General features: G+C 40.3%; 1 protein-coding gene and 1 long non-coding RNA gene across 3 annotated transcripts in view; one reads left to right on the forward strand and one right to left on the reverse strand.

Annotated features, from left to right (window-relative positions):
* ADGRL2 (adhesion G protein-coupled receptor L2) overlaps positions 1–17,724 on the reverse strand; it is a 689,746-nt gene that overhangs the window by 299,122 nt on the left and 372,900 nt on the right. The window lies entirely within an intron of this gene.
* LOC149125649 (uncharacterized) lies at positions 1,933–3,328 on the forward strand. Of its 2 annotated transcripts, none has more exons than XR_016236735.1 (2): positions 1,933–2,563; positions 2,700–3,328. It is a non-coding gene; the product is annotated as an uncharacterized LOC149125649 (long non-coding RNA). The 2 variants fall into 2 exon arrangements; XR_016236736.1 differs by having other exon boundaries at positions 1,933–2,535.

Raw genomic sequence — 17,724 nt, forward strand, 5'->3', positions numbered from 1 at the left:
CTGTCTTTGTTTCAACTTGCCCACCATCTAGTACAAAATTGGCATATAGTGGTACTCAATGAATATTTGTTAAGTAAAGGTTTAGAGGTGTGTTTATAAGTATGTCTGTGAAAGCTGTAAATGATATAAATCAACTAAACTATAAACTCTTGAAGGTTTCCTTTGCTTGTAAGGTTTATAAATGGCATACACGTGAACATGGACAGTAATAATTTGCTAAACAAATTAAAATCAAATAACTTTGGAGAGAATACATTACTATCTTTGAGATGATTTGTTCTCATTTCAAATAGAGAGATTCCTTGTTTTTGACCAGCACCTTCCAGAAGTGTCTATTTTTGGGCATGATTTTTTTCTGAAGCTTCTGAGGATAACTTTAATCCCTATTCCACATGAAAGTTATTCAACTATTTGAAAAACGGCTATCATTTTTCCCTAAGTCTACTCTTTTTTCAAACTGAGCATTCCTTTAATCATTATAATATGATATGGCTTTTAAGGCCTATCACCACATTGGATGGATGCCAGTTTGTCCGTGGCTGTCCTCAATGTGGCAGTCAGAGTTGAATGTATTACTTGCAATGTGGTCTAATTATGCAAAATACATGGGTAGTGTTCTGGACTTTCTTTCTAATCATTTAAAATTTTACAGAGGCAGGAAATGCAGTCTGAGGAGGGGCTGGCATCATTATCATATTCTTAGTTCCTAAACTTTTATGGAGCTAAGATATCTAAATCTTTTTGTACCAAATTCTGTTTAATCAAATCTCTTACTGATGTCCTACATGAATATATTATATTCATCCATAGGGGAGGTCATCTTTGGTATCAGCCTGTTGTTCTAATTATTTGTGACATGTTTGAATCCTGACTTTGCTATCCAATGTCTTGATTACTATATATCATTTTGTGCCATTCTTTAAAAGACATCTGAGTGGCTACTATGGACATGCATTCTGTCAGGCAGTAATGATACCAAGAGCAGCCAAAACAGTCCACGGTCCCTTTTGTGAAAGAGCACACAACAGAGAAGGGAGCCTGCTAATATAACCACTGTGCCCTCCATGTTTTCTTTCAGATCACTGGCCAAAAAAAAAAAAAAAAAGTGCCAGTGCATGTCTCAAGCACCTCTCATCCATCTTAGGTAACGAGAATAAAACATAACACCTATCATGTTTTTGAGTACTCATTTCATGGTAGGTCAAAAGAACTTTATGTATATCACGTCATTTAAGAAGCACAACTTCCCTTTTCACATAGTTGTAATTCTTCATTACAGCTGGAGGAATTAAGGTCCAGGAAGTCTATGTAACTTTCATTAATTTGCATGGCTAATAAGTTTTAGGGCTTTAATTTAAAACCCTAAGGCTGTCTGACTCCAAAGTCCATTCTTAGTCATTTTTAAGGAAATAATTTTACCATTTTGGAAATTTTCTAACCATACTTAAAAACTAGCTCCAACTTATCTTCTGGGAACATACGAATATTTTGATTAAAAGAATCATCCAAATCCAGTTATCCTCTCTTTTGAAGAGTAAAAGTAAATTAGTTTACTTGAGGCGGCTTTGTTCTTAGTGAACCCATACTGATTCTTAATAGTCATTGCCATCTTTTCAAAATGCTCACTTTTACTTTAATAATTCTGTCTACATTTTGCTGGGGCCTGATGTCAAACTCATTGGTTTGAAGTTCTCAGAATCTATTTTTCATTCCTAGTAAAACCAGATCAGCATCGATTCATCTCTAGTCTTCCCATCTCTGCCATATTCTCCACAATACTGCAAAAATGATGGACAGAGGTTCCACTAACAAATCTGAAGCTTTTTCTTTCCTGAACACACAGGAATTTAATTTATATAGCTATCGGCTTCACCTTCTTGGAGTTCACTTCCTGTAATGGGACTTATTCTTAGAAGCAAAGTGAAGATTGAACAGCTTTGCACGAAGACACATTTGAAAATATTTGTTGCAAAAACAAACAAAAAACAATAACAACAAAACCCTACATGATGGGGAGTGGGGAGGGGGCAAAATGCTATTTTGTAAAAAGAGAAAACAAACCACTCACTACTCTTGCCTTCTCGGAGGAACAACACTTAATATCACCCATGAATGGTTCTTTTGTTAAGGAAAACAGCCAGCTAATTCCGGATGAGACACTCGGATTGAGAAAGCCAGAGTCTCTGGGCCTGACCTGGTGAGCAGCACCGGAAGAAGACAGAGCCAACATTCTCTACAATAAATCACAACCAACCTGTGAGTCTGGGGAAAAAGACTTGGAAATGGGAAGACTGGAGGAGCTGCAATAAGTGCAGTGGCGCGAGGCGTTGCCCAGGATCGTGGCCCGGGGCCCAGACCACAGCAGAGGGATGGAGCCAGGGCGAACTGCTCAAGCAACCCACACTTGAGTCTCAGAGCGCAGCTGCTGCGTTTCAGCCCTGTGCAATCGCAACAGCAGACACGGTGCCTGCCTTCACAATACGAGTGTGGCAATGGATCCCACATACGCTCAGAGGAGGAAATAGCTTCTGTCTGGTAAAGTTTATTATTCCAGTTTGATCAGGTATTAGAAAATAATAAGGTCTTTTTGTTCTTATGCTATTCTATTACCGTGACTTTTCTCTAATTGTACTTTCTACTTTTGTTATACTGCATTTAAAATCATTATTTGATTATTTTTCATTTTATTTCAATGGCAGAGAGACAGAAAGAAAGAGACAAATGGACTAAGTGAGATCTTCCATCTACTGGTTCGCTCCTCAATTGTGTGAAACAGCCATGACTGGGCCAGGCCGAAGCCAGGATCCTGAAACAGTCTGGGTCTCCCATGTGGGTGGCAGGGATTCAAGTATTTGAACCATCGTCTTCCCCTCCAGGATTAACAGGAAGCTAAAGCAGAAGCAGAGGAGCCAGGACTTGAAACAGGAACTGCGATATAGGATGCTGGCACCCCAAGCAGCAACTTCATCATTGTGCCAAACTCCTGTGTTCCTACTGTACTGTATTTTAGAAAGTCTATTAATTCTTTCATAGAATAGTCTATCTTTTTATTACATAGAAAAGGCATATGTTGTTTCTGGTAGGCAAGCACAGAATGAAATGACATAGTATGTGTCAAGAGACCACAAAGTTCCCCAGTGAAATTAAAAGGTATTTTACCCTGTCTAGAAGAGACTAAAGCATCAGTTTCACATTAATTTCATAGGAATAATCACAGAATTGTAAAGGATTTTGGAGACAACTTTTTTCCAAAAGAATGTTGTGATACACACTGATGTTACTTTCGACCTTCTTATTTATTAATAAAAATAAGCAATTCCAATAGCAATATACGATAATGTATGGGTTATTATTAAATGAGATGTCTGTGTATACAGTGTATATGTATTTAAGGGTCACAGTTTAAGAAAATTTAAGATTCACAGTTTTGATCAATGACTGAAAGTCAAAATGTATTGCTGAGAATGATTCTCTCTGGTAATAAGCAGTATTGTAAGCATCAGCACAGTAGTATTATGCTAATTCATTATGGCTGGAAGATGAACCTCACTGAAAAATTCAAGAAACTGAATACTGAACAGTTAGTTGCAGAAGGGCAATTATGAGACCTGGTCTGGTTTCATTATCCAAGATGAGTGGGAATAAAATGCAAAACTGAAACATAAATGATGCAAGGCATATTAGCTTTGAGATTTCCTTTTTGTTTTAATTATCTAAGTTTTCATTAATAAGTGCTTTGAAATATATGATCCTTTTTTTGATGCTGAGTATTTCAAAAAAATCATACATGGGCTTATACTACATTATATTATAATGATTCTAATAGCTAACCTTTATAACTATATGCCTAGTATTGGGCTAAGCATTTAACACACATTATCCTATTTGTTACTAACCACAGCTCTTACGAAGTAGATAGCTTTATCAGCGAAGAAAACTGAGGTATAACTTGTCCAAGGTCATACTGCTAGGAAATAATTAAGCCAGAATTCAAATTTAGATAGAATCTGGATATCATATAACCTCTATTCATTTATTTGGTATCTACTAGATTATTCTTTTTGGACCAACTATGTCCTGTGGAAAGCACTTCCCTTGTGAAGGAGAGACTTAGCTTTCTAATTTATTTTGTATTTTTAAACAATCTTTAATGTTCTAAACAAAGTGAAGGCAAAATAAACTTGTATCATTTAGGACTCAGCTCAAGAGTCAATGTACTTATGGAACTTACACAGATTTCACTGGGCAGAGCTTACTGTTTTCCTTTGTAGCCCTATAACCTGTACAGGCGCACATATGTGCCTGTAATATCCATTTTTTTACATATCTACTTATCTTCCAGGGCCTAGCTTGGTGTCTGGAACACAGTAAATGTTAAAGAACATTTGCAGAATAAATCAATAACCAGGGAACATCCTTATCTTTTCTGCATCACTTTTCTACATGTAATTTCCCTGCCAGGCACCAATTTGTCTCCCGCTGGGGTAAAGCACAGTACTGCCTTCTCTAGACTTTGAATTAATGTTTTTCATGTTTACTAAACTAAAGTGGTAAAGAAACATGCTCCATGCTCTGCTCAAGCATGGAGGATTCATTTTTTAAACTTTATTTATTTACTTAAGAGGCAGAGAGAGAGTGAGAGAGGGAAAGAGCACTCTCATCTGCTGGTTCATTCCTCAAAGGCCCTCAATGGCAGGGTTAACTCAGGATGAAGGTGGGAGCCGGAAACTTAATCCAGGTTTCCCACATGGGTGACAGGGACCCATCCACGTGGGCCATCACCAGCTGATTCACAGGATGTGTATTAGCAGGAAGCTCTTTAGGAGTGAAGCTGGTACTCAGACTCAGGCACTGTGATGTGGGTTGCAGGGATCCCAATTGGCATCTTAATCCCTAAGCCAAGCATATGCCGCAAATGAAGATTTTTTTAAAATAAATAAATGAATTAAAAATGCTAAACCCACAAGCTTTGTGTTGGACTGCTTTAAAGAGAAGTTGTCCAGACTCTCTCCACATTGCTTGAGTTAGAGATGCCTCAATGCTCTTATAAAATGCTTATTGCTAAACATTCTGGGGACTGACACTCTGGTGTTGAGGGTAAAGCTGCTGCCTACGATGCTGGTGTCCAGTAAGGGCACCGGTTTGAGTCCTGGCTGCTCCACTTCCAACCCAGCTCCCTGCTAATGCAGGGAAAACACTGGAGGATGACCAAGCGCTTGGGCCCCTACACCTATGTGGGAGACCTGAAGCAGCTCCTGGCTCCTGGCTTTGGACCAATCCAGCTCCAGCCATTGCAGCGATTTGGGGAGTGAACCAGCAAATGGAAGATATCTCTTTCTCTCTCTTTAACTCTGCCTTTCAAGTAAATAAATAAACTTTTTTTTTAAAAGAAAACCATCTGACCCATAATATAAACAGAGAAGGAAGTTACACTGCTGTCATATCAATGCTGTCCACCTGGAAGAAGCTCCTGGTTCCTGGCTTTGGATCGGTGCAGCTCTAGCTGCTGCGGCCATCTGGGGAGTGAACCAGTGGATGGAAGACCTCTCTTTCTCTCTGCCTCTGCCTCTGCCTCTGCCTGTCTGTAACTCTACCTTTCAGATAAATAAATAAATCCTTAAAAAAAAAAAAAAAAGATGTGCTTAGGATGCCTGCATCTCTTCTTGGAGTGCCTAATTTGGAGTCCTGGCTCTGCTCTGGATTCAACACCCTAGTAAGGTGCACCATGGGAGGCTACAGGTTATGGCTCAAGTATGTCATTCTCTGCCACTTACATAGGAGACCTGCATTGAATGCTTGGCTCTAAGTTTCAACCTGCCCGGTCTCAGCTATTGTGGACATCTGGGGAGAGAACCAGTGGATGGGAGATCTTTGTCTGTCTCCAAAAATAATCAACTAGAAAAACAAACAAACCAAAAATACCCACAAGTGCCTAAGAAGGCCAAACAAGTAATAAGAATGAGTGAGGAGACTGAGGATAAGGAAATTTTCAGGAGGGGCACTATGTTGTCAGGGGAGATAGGTGCCCTGTGCAGTAGTTCTAGAAGTTTTAACTTTCTAGATATGTCAAGTTTTTACATAACGTCTCTTGTTTTACATAAAGTCTCATGTAATTTAATGTTTTGTTAAATATTATTCTGGAACAAAATGCCAGAATATCACTTTATAACACCTGATTTAACACTCTACTCTATAAAATTACTTGATAATACTTGCCCAGACTTCCTCTAAAATTATTAGAAAGACCAAATCATCTTGTAGATAGACACAAAATTACCATGTGTTATAGCAAAGTAAATAGCATCTATATTATTAATAATTTCACCAATTCTCATCTTCCCAGCAAGCCTATTCGTGTCTTGCTTACTCTTCCTCACCTATATTTTTCATATACAATGTCCTGAATTTGTCAAATACCACCGGGTGAAGATTGGTTGGCACTTCTGTTATCCAACATAATTCAATCTCTTTGAGTAACTGGATCTCTTCTTGGCAGGAGGATGAGTATAAACACTTTTAGAATACATTATTCAATTTGATTTTAAATAAACACACACAGGCACACATATATGTGGAGGCTGAGGCAAAATGGCTTTTCATGAAAAAAATATATATGTAGCAGCCATTTTGCCTCATTCTCTGTAATTTTTGATCATCAAAAATCTTGAAAAGAAAACCAAGAGTAGACATTACCCAGGCGTATTGGTATGTACAATCAAAATATTCTTTATTCTTAAATTATTATTTCTTTTCTACAAAGTAGAGATTCTCACGTCCTTACAGAGTTTTTGGCTAATGCTTTGTTTATCCTTGCTCAATCTGTAGGCTAAAAAAAAACCAAGCAGAACTGATATCAATGAATTCTCAAGATGGGCCCTAGAACCAAAGAATAACAATTAGCTATTGGCAGGGCTCCCCAGCTGAAGGTGCAGAATCCCTTTCTTTCCCAGGAAGCCTGTAAGCAGCACGCAGCTCATTTGTCTTAGATGACGGTAGTACGCTTCTCCCCCACAGCCGCACACGTGTTTGTGCTGGTGGGCAGGACTACACAGTTTTCGCAGAAGGCATTCAGATTCTCTGTGGCATGTGTACGCTTTTAAGAAACCCAAACTCTCATAAGAATCTCATAAATTTTACCTCGCTGCTGATTGGAACTTCTTCAGAAGCAACACTGTGACAACCAGGTCTTCTTTAAGTGCTTCTGAGAAGGCTTGATATTTCAGCAGCTGTAGCCGAGGCTTCCACTGCAGGCAGCCCAATAAGGTTTAGATTAAAAACGGGAAATAAGCCTCCTGAAGTAGAATTCTGAATGTACCTACCAGCAAGAGTGAAATGAATCACATGTTTCCTGTCGGTGACATTTTGCTCTGTGACTTAAGGAATCTCAGCAGGAAAGGGGTAGGTTTGCCTAGAAAGGAGAGTAGGAAGAATTTACAAAGAAATGAGAAATCTGAAAAAGAGGAAAGCGAGTTGCCAATTCTGGGCTTTTTAACTAGGAATATTTTTTAAAAGGGCCCTCTGTTTAGAGAGCCAAAACCAGCTCTGTGACTTTCTGGAGATGGTCCTGCCGCTCTACCTCCTCCTCCGCCTGAAGATAGCCCTGCATTTCAAGAAGAAGAGAAGAAGGTAGAGACTGAAATTTACATTCCGAATGATGCTGAAAATGAAGATCAAGTTGATGGCATCTGCTATGGACAGTGTGCGCTACACTGAGAAAGAATTGGGAGTACAATGGGTTTTTACAGAGCACATAAACATGTGTGCTATCTTTTAATTCCTTTTATCCATGAACTTCTTTTTTATGTTCACTTATATTCCAGTCCTACTCTGTATCAAATAATTTCCCTGTCTCTCTGCTCTCCTATTCCTGTAAGCTGGAGTCAAAGAAAAACTTTGAGGAAGTGAGAGGAGCTTCAGGTATGGGAATGCAAGACATAGCAACAGAGACTGAGTTTCAGGCTACAGGAGGGAGATCACATCTAGAGATTGGCTCTTATCAGGGAAATAAAGGGCATTGTGTTCATGACAACACCAGAAGGACTTTCCTTAAGAGAGTTGCAAAATCACCATCTGATGAAACTCCAGGGAATCTCTTCGATCAAACCAGAAATGCTTACTTAGCCCAAGTCTCCAACACACTGGCTCCTGCTTGCCTTTGGGTGACCTTTCCCCACATTCCACTCCTGGGAGCCTGAAATTCTATTGCTCCATTCTGTCACCCACACAGCCCCTCTACAGCCACGTCCGCAGGTGGGAAGGATGGGACGACATAACAGACGTGTTTGGGTGTGGTGTGGCTTTGGTCATATTGTCAAAGGGTCAGCATCATTTGTTTCTGACTTTTTCACTGACATCTCAAAATGAGAGTTGTGGGATATGATTTGAAAATCTTGGGGCTCATATAATTCCCCCCCCCTTTTTAAAAACATATCTGTTGGTTGAGTTTCTTTTCCTAGTTAGATTCTTCTGCCACAGGCTGTGGAACTTCTCAAGGGAACAGCCTGTATCTTACATTTCTGAAATCCAGAAGCATCTTAAATATAATAGGTATGCAGCAAATCTATGCTGAATAGAGGAATACATCTTTATAAAATCTCCTATTCTTTTTGATGCTCATTAGTCTGCTTACAGGTCAGAGAGAGGGAAAGAATAATGACAACCTAGGGAAAGAAACTGTAAGGACTTAAAGTGCAAAATTTCCCGAATCAGAGTAAAACTCCCGAGAAGAGGAAGACTTAAAATACTATTTTTTAGTAACAGTATTAGCAAAGTGTATTTCTATTACATTGGAAGAAATATTTCATAACATTCTGTATAAGACAATAGTTTTCTCCTTAGGGGTTACAAATTCTCTCAGGAATGCAAGGAGAACTACAAACTCCTGAGAAAAATGCACGTTCATGTCTACTGAGGTAACAAAGAAAGAAAAAAAAAAAACCAAAAGCCAAAAAATAAAAAACCACCCAACCTTGTCATGTACGAAACACATTCATCGGCAAACCTGTACTCCAGGTTAGGAACTTTCATAAAGGCAAAGCCCTGGAAGGTGACCTTCAAGGTCTAGAAGAGGGCTTTTAAGAAAAGGCTTATTTTCAGGTTCAGAACAATAGGCGTCTATACAGCATAATCACAGATTCCAGCCATTCCAAAAGCCTGAATTGGAAGAAACAAATATGTGCATGGAACTGCTTCCTGCCTCCTCCCCGTGGAGGTGAAGGAATGTTCATGGGCGCCCCACAGGGTAGAAGAGCTGAAAGGCACTTGTTGAAGCCAGATGACATACTGCCTTGTCCCCGTGTCCCCAGAGTCACACACAGTGGGTTCACTGTGGGGCAACCTGTGGCATCTGTTCCCCTGGAGCTTCATGGAAAGCTTCAGCTATTTTGAAAGACAAATGAAATTGAAAGAGAGATGACTGCCATTTATCGCTCTCTGATTCTTTAGAATGTCTTTCCACAGACCTAGCATTTAGGCCAATTCCTAGTGATTCCCAGAGCTTTGAAGGCCAGGGAAGAACTTGTCCAAGCAGCGCTCTGCATCTCAGTTGTGCGTGCTCACCCTTCACCTCCTCTCTCCCAGAAACTCTTCCTTTCTCCGAGAGCTTCCTTCTCGAAATGGCAGAAAGAAAATTCCATTGAGCTTTCCAACTGGGCCCCTGTCAGGTTACCAAAGTAGAATCTGGAAGGTTGCTTTTGAAAATGCTTTTGTAGCCAAACAGATGTATTTCTAAATTTTACTGCACTTCATTCACCGGCTTCTCCTCCACTATATTTAGGATTCATTGCTCATTTTCTTATCATTTTCCATTTCATTGCTTTTGTTTCACATCTGAGTAACTGTAGGTCAAATGCACTCCAGGCTATTCTGTTAAAGACATGTTAAAATCAAATAGAAACTGTATCATTAACAATATGAATCATCTGGTTTTTTTTTTTTTTTAAACAGGAAAGTAAACAAGTGTTTGGTGAAGCCCCACCTGCTTTGCTGCTGTTGTGGTGCTGTGGGTATCATGAGGAAAACAATTCCCCCTTCTCAATGCTGAACTAAAATTAGGCTCCACCTGCAAGATGTTAATGAAAACTCACACAGCTGCATTCCAGAAACAAGTTCCCCAGATTGCCTTTGGAAAGCTCTGTGTAAAGCAAACTTCTGAGCTCTTTGCCTAATTTCCAAAATATAGTATTAATTTTAATGGCAATTATTAGCACAATAACCAACTGATAAGTAAGCTCAGAATAGATCCAATATTATCAAATATGAACTATGCTGTGATTTTATCCACACTCCCTGCTGGCTTAACCCTTTACTCACAAGTGCGTTCCTCCTGTCTTCTTTTGGGCACTTGCTCTCAAGAACAGGTGGTGAAGCCACTGGCATGGGTCCCAAACTGTTCTACGTTGCACAGGGGCTCCCCTGATCCATTGCGGCTTAAGGGGAAGAACAGGAAGCACACCTTCCTTTGTCCCTGATCCCTTTCAGAGTCTCAAGCTTTCTTGGGAAGGGAAACTCACATCCACTTTTTTTTTTTTCCCCAGCTAGAACATCCCGGGCCTGCTGGTGAATTCTCACTGGAGAAGGCAGTCTCCCCCATTCATTTCCAGGTCAAGTCTTCACGGCTCTGTTCTATGGGCCGAAGGGCTCCCTCTTGTTTCCCAATTCCTTTTCCAGATCACACGACAGTGCATATTCTTGGAGGGAATGATGTATTCGAATTTAATTATTTACTAAACCGTGTGTGTCAAGAAAGTCCGAAAACTGCCATTGAGGAAGCAGATTCTCTGCCTTTTCAAAACTATAGCCATGAACAAAAATTCCTCTTTATCATCTCTTTTACCTGCAATGTCTGCAGTCTTACCACGGAGCAGAAAATGCCTGCAGCTCTTCTGATTTGATCACTGTTTCCAATGTTGCATGAGCCAGCGTCTAGATTCTTAATATTTTCACACTTGCCCCTGCTTAAAGGCCCGTTGATACACATTTTTTTAAAAAATCGCCTAGAAGTCAGGCTCAATTAGATCTCGGATGGCAAATTCCATTTTCAGTTAGAGTTTAAATAATAGAGAAAATAGCAGTGCTACCAAACAGGAGGCTGCCTTGCGTTCCCCTATCTGATTTCATTAGCCTAATTCATGCTTATTAATTATTGGTCTGATGAGATCCTCAGGGTAAGGATGCCAGCCTCATGATGGCTGTGTTTGGGAGCTAGTCAGTCTTTTTGGAGACTTCCACACAGCCCCGCGATGATGGTCCCATTTCATTTCCATTTCAGGCTAGTGCCCCCCTCTCCATAATGTATCTGAACTACCTAGGAAAGCAACATTGCCAGAATAAACATTTTGTTTACCACCTTGCCCTGCTTTGCAACTGTCAACAAAGAAATATAAAAAGAGATTTAAGTTTTCATTCCCACAGAGTGAACTCCTGTGTGTTTCTACAATGCGGGTCATTACAGACTCTGCGAGCCCCTGAGACTGGGCAATTCTCCTGCACGCTGCAACAAAGGGCTGCGCTCCAGCGGCTCGGGGTGTGGGAGTGGACCGGGCCGCTTAGATAAGTCTCATTCCCGGTAGGAGCCCCAGGGAAAAGTGCATCAAGGCAGCGCTGCCCCCGTTCATGGTGTAACTTTACACTATTTTCCCTTTAAGTCGCCACTAATCCCTTGGGTTTACATGTTTTGGGGGGCTGCATCGGAGGAAAGCGGTGTGAAATTGCCTGAAAGCCTCCTTGTAAGTAAGACTTAACGATATAGACCAGCTCAGCGGATGCGAAGACTGAGCGAAGCGCCCTCGAGGGTCCCAGGAACCATTTTTCCAGGCCCCTACTGTGGATTTTTTGCTCTTTTCTCTAGTGACTGGTAAAAAAAAAATTACTAGCTAGGTTAAGATCTCGCTGGCCTCAAATTCAGTTGCAAACACACCCTCAGAGTGATATACACCCTATCTACGTACTTACTCACGAATACTGCGTGTTCAAACTTAATCTTCTCTTTCTATGAAGTAGTACTCCGTGCTAAACGGGAAGAAGGGGAAGGCATGAGAAGCTGAAAGCTGCCACGTCAGAGGTTGGCACACCGGCCTGTTTTCAAAACCCAGGCTGTTCTGGATTTGGGTCCCCAACTAAGTGCAAGGCACCCACGTGGGCCGCTCACCTGCTGCATCGCCCTTAATTCTCAGGTCAGCCCTTTGATGTATTTTTATTCCACTTTAAAGATGAGGAAACTGAGGCTAGTAAATGGCATAAGTATTCATTTAGCATGGGAGTGTCCTACTTTAAAAGAATCATGGTTTTTCCTCTTACTACTAATCAGGGAAGCCAGAGGAAGTGTTCCTGTGAGCAAAGAGGACAGGGAGGGACAAAAGAGGAACAGTCCTCCCTCTTCATTCCATTAGGTTCTTCATTGTCACCAGTGGTTCACTCCCGTGGACGCTAAAGACTCTGCAAAACATCCCGAGCTCCTACCCTGTTCCTTTTATGAAAACACTACCTGCTCTCACACCTCCCACTCCTTCCACTCCATCCTGTGCACCCAGCCCACCCCTCTTTCAGTGTTCTTGCTCTCTAAATCCTCCTACAAACAGCCATTTGGAAACAATTTCGAGGTCCACCGACTTTCCTGTGCATCTGTCTTTCGTAATTTAGAGGTTAGGGACTGTGTGTTTTCCACTTGTCATGTTTATGCCTCATTCTCTGTGGGTGCCTAATAAATGCTGAATAATAGCAGCTTTATGACAGTGCAGAACCAGAAACACAGGTTCTTATGTTTAGTGTTTCATCACCGGCAAGGAACATTTATTCACTGTCAGCACTATGCTAGGCGCTAACTGGAGTTAATTACTGAAGCCTGGCTCCCACCTTTGCATACCAACGTATTTTACTTTTCTCTTTTATTCACAAAGTAAGAAAAAAAATGGAACCACCACTGAACTTTCTCATTAAATTCACAGCATCCTGAAGATAGAGGCCAATACTGTTGAACAGAAGGGGAAGCAAAGATACCGAGTGTGTTCGATGGGAGTGCTCTGAGAGTCCAGGACAAAGTCACGGACAAGTCAGTTTGCTGTTGTATGAGTTCACATCCTTGGGGTTCCTTTGTGCTAGCTTGCGAAGGGAAAGAATGAACTATCTAAAATTGGTATTTTCTGGGAATAACAACAATGCCACTGTGTTCATGCTGTGTCTAAAGAAATCGAGTAAATTGATTCTATGAAACTTGAAAATTCAGGACAAAAATACGTTTGCTTGCGCTATCAGTATAATTGACTTCCCCAAAATATTTCAGTTCTGTCTCTTTTGCTCACTTGTGCAAAGTCTACAAATATACCATAAAAATAAAAGGCCACTTGAAAATTTTACACATATTAAATCATGAATCAACCCACTGTAGCATCATTGATTTTTTTGTTGTTCTTAATCATTAATTCAGTAAATATTTACCAAATACTCGTACTAACAGACTCTTGGCTCTCTGCTATACACAGGGCTTGCAGGTCAGTGTGGAGACATACATATAAACAAGTAATTAAAGAAATATGGTGTGGTATAATGGCTATAATTATATGTCCTACAGGAGTGATAAATTCTCCCTATGTGCTCTGAGAAGGCTACATAGGGGAGGTGACATTTCAGCTGTGTCTTAAAGATGAATAGTTGTTCACTGTCAGAAGGTGGGAAATACATCACTGGGGAAGAGAACAGCAAGTGCAAAGCTAGAAGTTCAGGAAAAAGGATAGTATATAGTGTATTTATTACATAAGATCTTTGATGTGAAATGGGAGATGATGGGAACTCCCTAATGACAAAATCTCTTGTGTATCACTTAAGAGAAATTAAATCCTGTTTTATGAGCATCAGGAAGTCATCAAAAGTTTTAAGCAGAAGGATAATATGACTATATTTATTCTCTAGAGAGAAAATTCAACATAAAGAATGTGTAGTCAGTAGTTGAATCTGTAAGTAAGGTTGAGTTACGTGGCTGTTTAGTCAAGACTTGAGCTAATGAGGGGCTTAATTTAGGCAAAGCAGTGGAAGATCCAAAATAGAACATGGAACCAAGAAGGAGTTAGGAGGCAGAAATGGCAGCACCTGATAACTCACAGGACGTGTAGGAGAGAGGGCTCCATTTTGATAATGATGTTTGTTTCACCCTAAACACTTCAGGAACTGCACCAGCTTCTTTAATTTATTCACATCTCACGATAACAATGTGACATAAATGATAGGTGATGCCAATCGCATTTTATAGGAAGCTCAGGAAAGTTAAGAGAGGGACCCATCTGACACCTAGAACACAGGACAGGATTTGGAGCTGGGCCTTCTAGCTAAAAAACTGATAGGCTCTCACACACATTGCCACAATATACAGGTGTACCAATGAAATGCACCTCCTAAGATCTTGTTCTGGATTGTTGAGTCAAAAAAAAAAAATCATACATTTGACTGATAAGTGTTATGACAGACTTTAAATCTTCATTTTGTGTGAAATCATCTCTTTTTTTTTGCCCCTAAAACTGTTTAGCAGTTTTCGTTAAATGCCTAGACAAATTTCTTTGCCGCTAAAAAAAATAAATAAATAAGGAAACACAACCCAAAAAAGCTTTAAGTTCTGTTAACTTGTTTGCAATAAGAAGAGTGATGTCTCTTTATTAAGGAAAAATGTTTGCCGTGACGGTGTCTGCCCAAGAGGAGGCCTGCCACTTGGATAGAAAAATGCACGTTTTCAAATAGCTAATCACTCATTCGAGAGCTTGGAGTTTTTCAAGACGACTGATTCAAAATACTTAGGAAGATACATTATCAAATAAAATATTTCTGAATTCAGGTGAACAAAAGTTTCTTCTTTCCTGACTAGCACAGTAGGCTCTTAGTACATAACAAGTTACTGGGGGGGAAGGAAAAAGGTGTGCTTTTCTGTGTTGAGACCACTTAATTTTCCCCTCAATTATTTCCATTTCTCAGTTACTTTGTGGCTGGGTAGGAGACGCTTTATTTCCCAGTATCTTCTTTTGCTTTTGTGGTGATTTGGAAAGGTATTAGTTTGCATGAGCTGGCGCACCTGGCCTAAAGCCTATGAAAGAGAATAGGATGAAAAAAATATGACATGGCCTCCAGCACTTTCTTCTTTTTTTTCTTTTCTTTCCTTTTTTTTATTTTTCATATGAAACACTTTCCTGCAAGGATCTTCTATATACAGTGAAGGATGCTTTTGATATGTAGATCAAGCAAAATGGTAAATACATAGCCCTCTCTTTTCAAACATTCCCTTATTCTACAATGTGCCTGCAGTGCCAATTTCTTTGATTTCCATGAGGCCTGCCCTTGGGTTTGTATTGTACCTCCCATTGTCCCTCACCACAAAAATCCCTTTTAAGAAACTAACATTCAGAATGCAGCCCATCAAGTTTTCGCTCCTTTTTCTCCTCCTTCCTTCTGGAAGATTTAGTGACTAAGTTTCTGCTTTGATTTTCCCTCTGACTTTGAGGGTTCTCACTTTCTCTCCTAATTGCTACAATCTGGTGTGCCCTTTTGCCTGCAAGTAAACAAAAACAGAGACAACTGGGGAAGAGACACAGGAGTGCACCGCTCACGTGCCTGCGGAGCCTGTGATGGACGGCCGGGTCTGGCCTTTAGGAGACGGGTTTCCACCACCGCACCAGGCTCCCTAGAGTTCAGGATGGGATGTGTATGCCAGACACGGTGCTGAATGCACTCCACGCATTAGCCTTCTCAAACCAGCCTATGAAGTAAGCCAGGTTATTAGTTCCAAGGTTTCGCATTACAGAGTTGTGTCTCAAAGATGCTAAGACCCTTTCTCAAAGCCACTCAGCTACTGAGTCGTGCAGTGAGCTGTGACGTCAGTACTTGAAATTAGATGGCAAGTTTATATAATTTTCATACGTAATACCACTGTGACACAGCACCCTGGTTTGGAGTAGATTATCACTATGTCATTTATTGAGTTCTAATACGCCAAAGGGTATATTTCTTCTGATGCCTTTGGAATTGTCAACAACTTTCTGAAATTAGAGAAAATGGAAAAGTTGCCAAAGTCTCCTAGTCAAAGAAAAGGAAAAGTAGAAAACAAAACAAATATTTATGGCAAAAATTAGAAGTTAAAACTTGAGCAGGAAGTTCAGCATTATGAGTTCTAGTTCTCTACAGCTTGCCTTCTTGATTTCTCATAATAGTGAACAGGATATGGAAATGGTTATCAGATGTCTTCTTTGATTAGGTTGGCCAAGACAGTGTTTGGCAAAAATATAAATGCTGTTTTGAATGAAAGTGGAGGAATATTGACATATTTTCCACATAAATCCCATGAATTAAGCATAATTTTTTTTTGCTTCAAGGCAGGAAAAGTAACTCTTCTTAGAGAAATTTTACAAATAAGAAAACACCATTAAAATTTTAAAACTTTCTGTATTAATCACAACTTCATTAGACATATTTAAAAATGTGATTTCATTTCATACCAATTGTATTCAAGCTTTAAATTTTGAAATGTTGCCAGGACTCCAATAATTTATAAAAATCATTTTTACAAGTCATTTATTCAGAGGGTATGTGATGACTTGGTGATCCTAATAAACAAAGTGAACCACCTTACAGTGCATTTATCAATATTCATTGACATTGTAAAGATCCAATTCAAGCATTATAAATACGACACTTCTATTATTAGAAAGCAGTGATGTAGGCTCTTTTGGGAAAATAATAACAAAAAACAAAAGACATGATTTCTGTGCTCTGGGAGCTCACCCTCTGCTATATATAATTGTTTAACAATTATTATAAACAGAGTATGTTATTAGCTACATATCAACCCTATTATCAGAGTTTAGAAGAGTGAGAGAGTAATACCAACTACAGGAACTTAGGATTCCCGGTACAGAAGCCTAAGTACTGGGCCTTGAAAAATAGGTAGATTTTGAAAGGTTGAGAAGACTAATTCAAATATTGGTTAACTTTAAGATCAGACAGAAATTCTTAGGGAGCAGGCTGATGTTCAGGCCAGTGGTTAAGATGCTTGCAAAAAAAAAAAAAAAAAAAAAAAAAAAGGCCGGCACTGCAGCTCACTAGGCTAATCCTCCGCCTTGCGGCGCTGGCACACCAGGTTCTAGTCCCGGTCGGGGTGCCGGATTCTGTCCCTGTTGCCCCTCTTCCAGGCCAGCTCTCTACTGTGGCCAGGGAGGGCAGTGGAGGATGGCCCAAGTGCTTGGGCCCTGCACCTCATGGGAGACCAGGAGAAGCACCTGGCTCCTGCCTTCGGATCAGCGCGGTGCGCTGGCCGCGGTGGCCATTGGAGGGTGAACCAATGGCAAAGGAAGACCTTTCTCACTGTCTCCTCTGCCTGTCCAAAAAAAAAAAAAAAAAAAAGCTTGCATCCTGGGACAGGGACAGGTGTTTGGCAAAGTGGTTAAGATGCTGCTTGGATCACTGGCTTCCTATATTGCAGCATTTACATTTGAATACTGGCTCAGCTCCCAATTCCAGGACCTTGATAATGTTCACCTTATCAATAGGTGGAGACGATAGGTGGATAGCTTAAGTGATTGGGTCTCTGCCATCTACATGGGAGGCCCAGAATTTACTGGCTTAAGTATGGCCAAATCCCCACTGTAGCGGGCATTTGAGAAGCAAATCCACGGATGGGGGATCTCAGTGTCTCTCTCTGTCTCTCTGCATTTCAAATAAATAAACAAACTCATGTCTCCTATCAGAGTTCAA

This window comes from Oryctolagus cuniculus, chromosome 7 (assembly GCF_051225735.1).
Source record: "Oryctolagus cuniculus isolate XC-2025 breed Fujian yellow rabbit chromosome 7, ASM5122573v1, whole genome shotgun sequence".
Taxonomy (NCBI): domain Eukaryota; kingdom Metazoa; phylum Chordata; class Mammalia; order Lagomorpha; family Leporidae; genus Oryctolagus; species Oryctolagus cuniculus.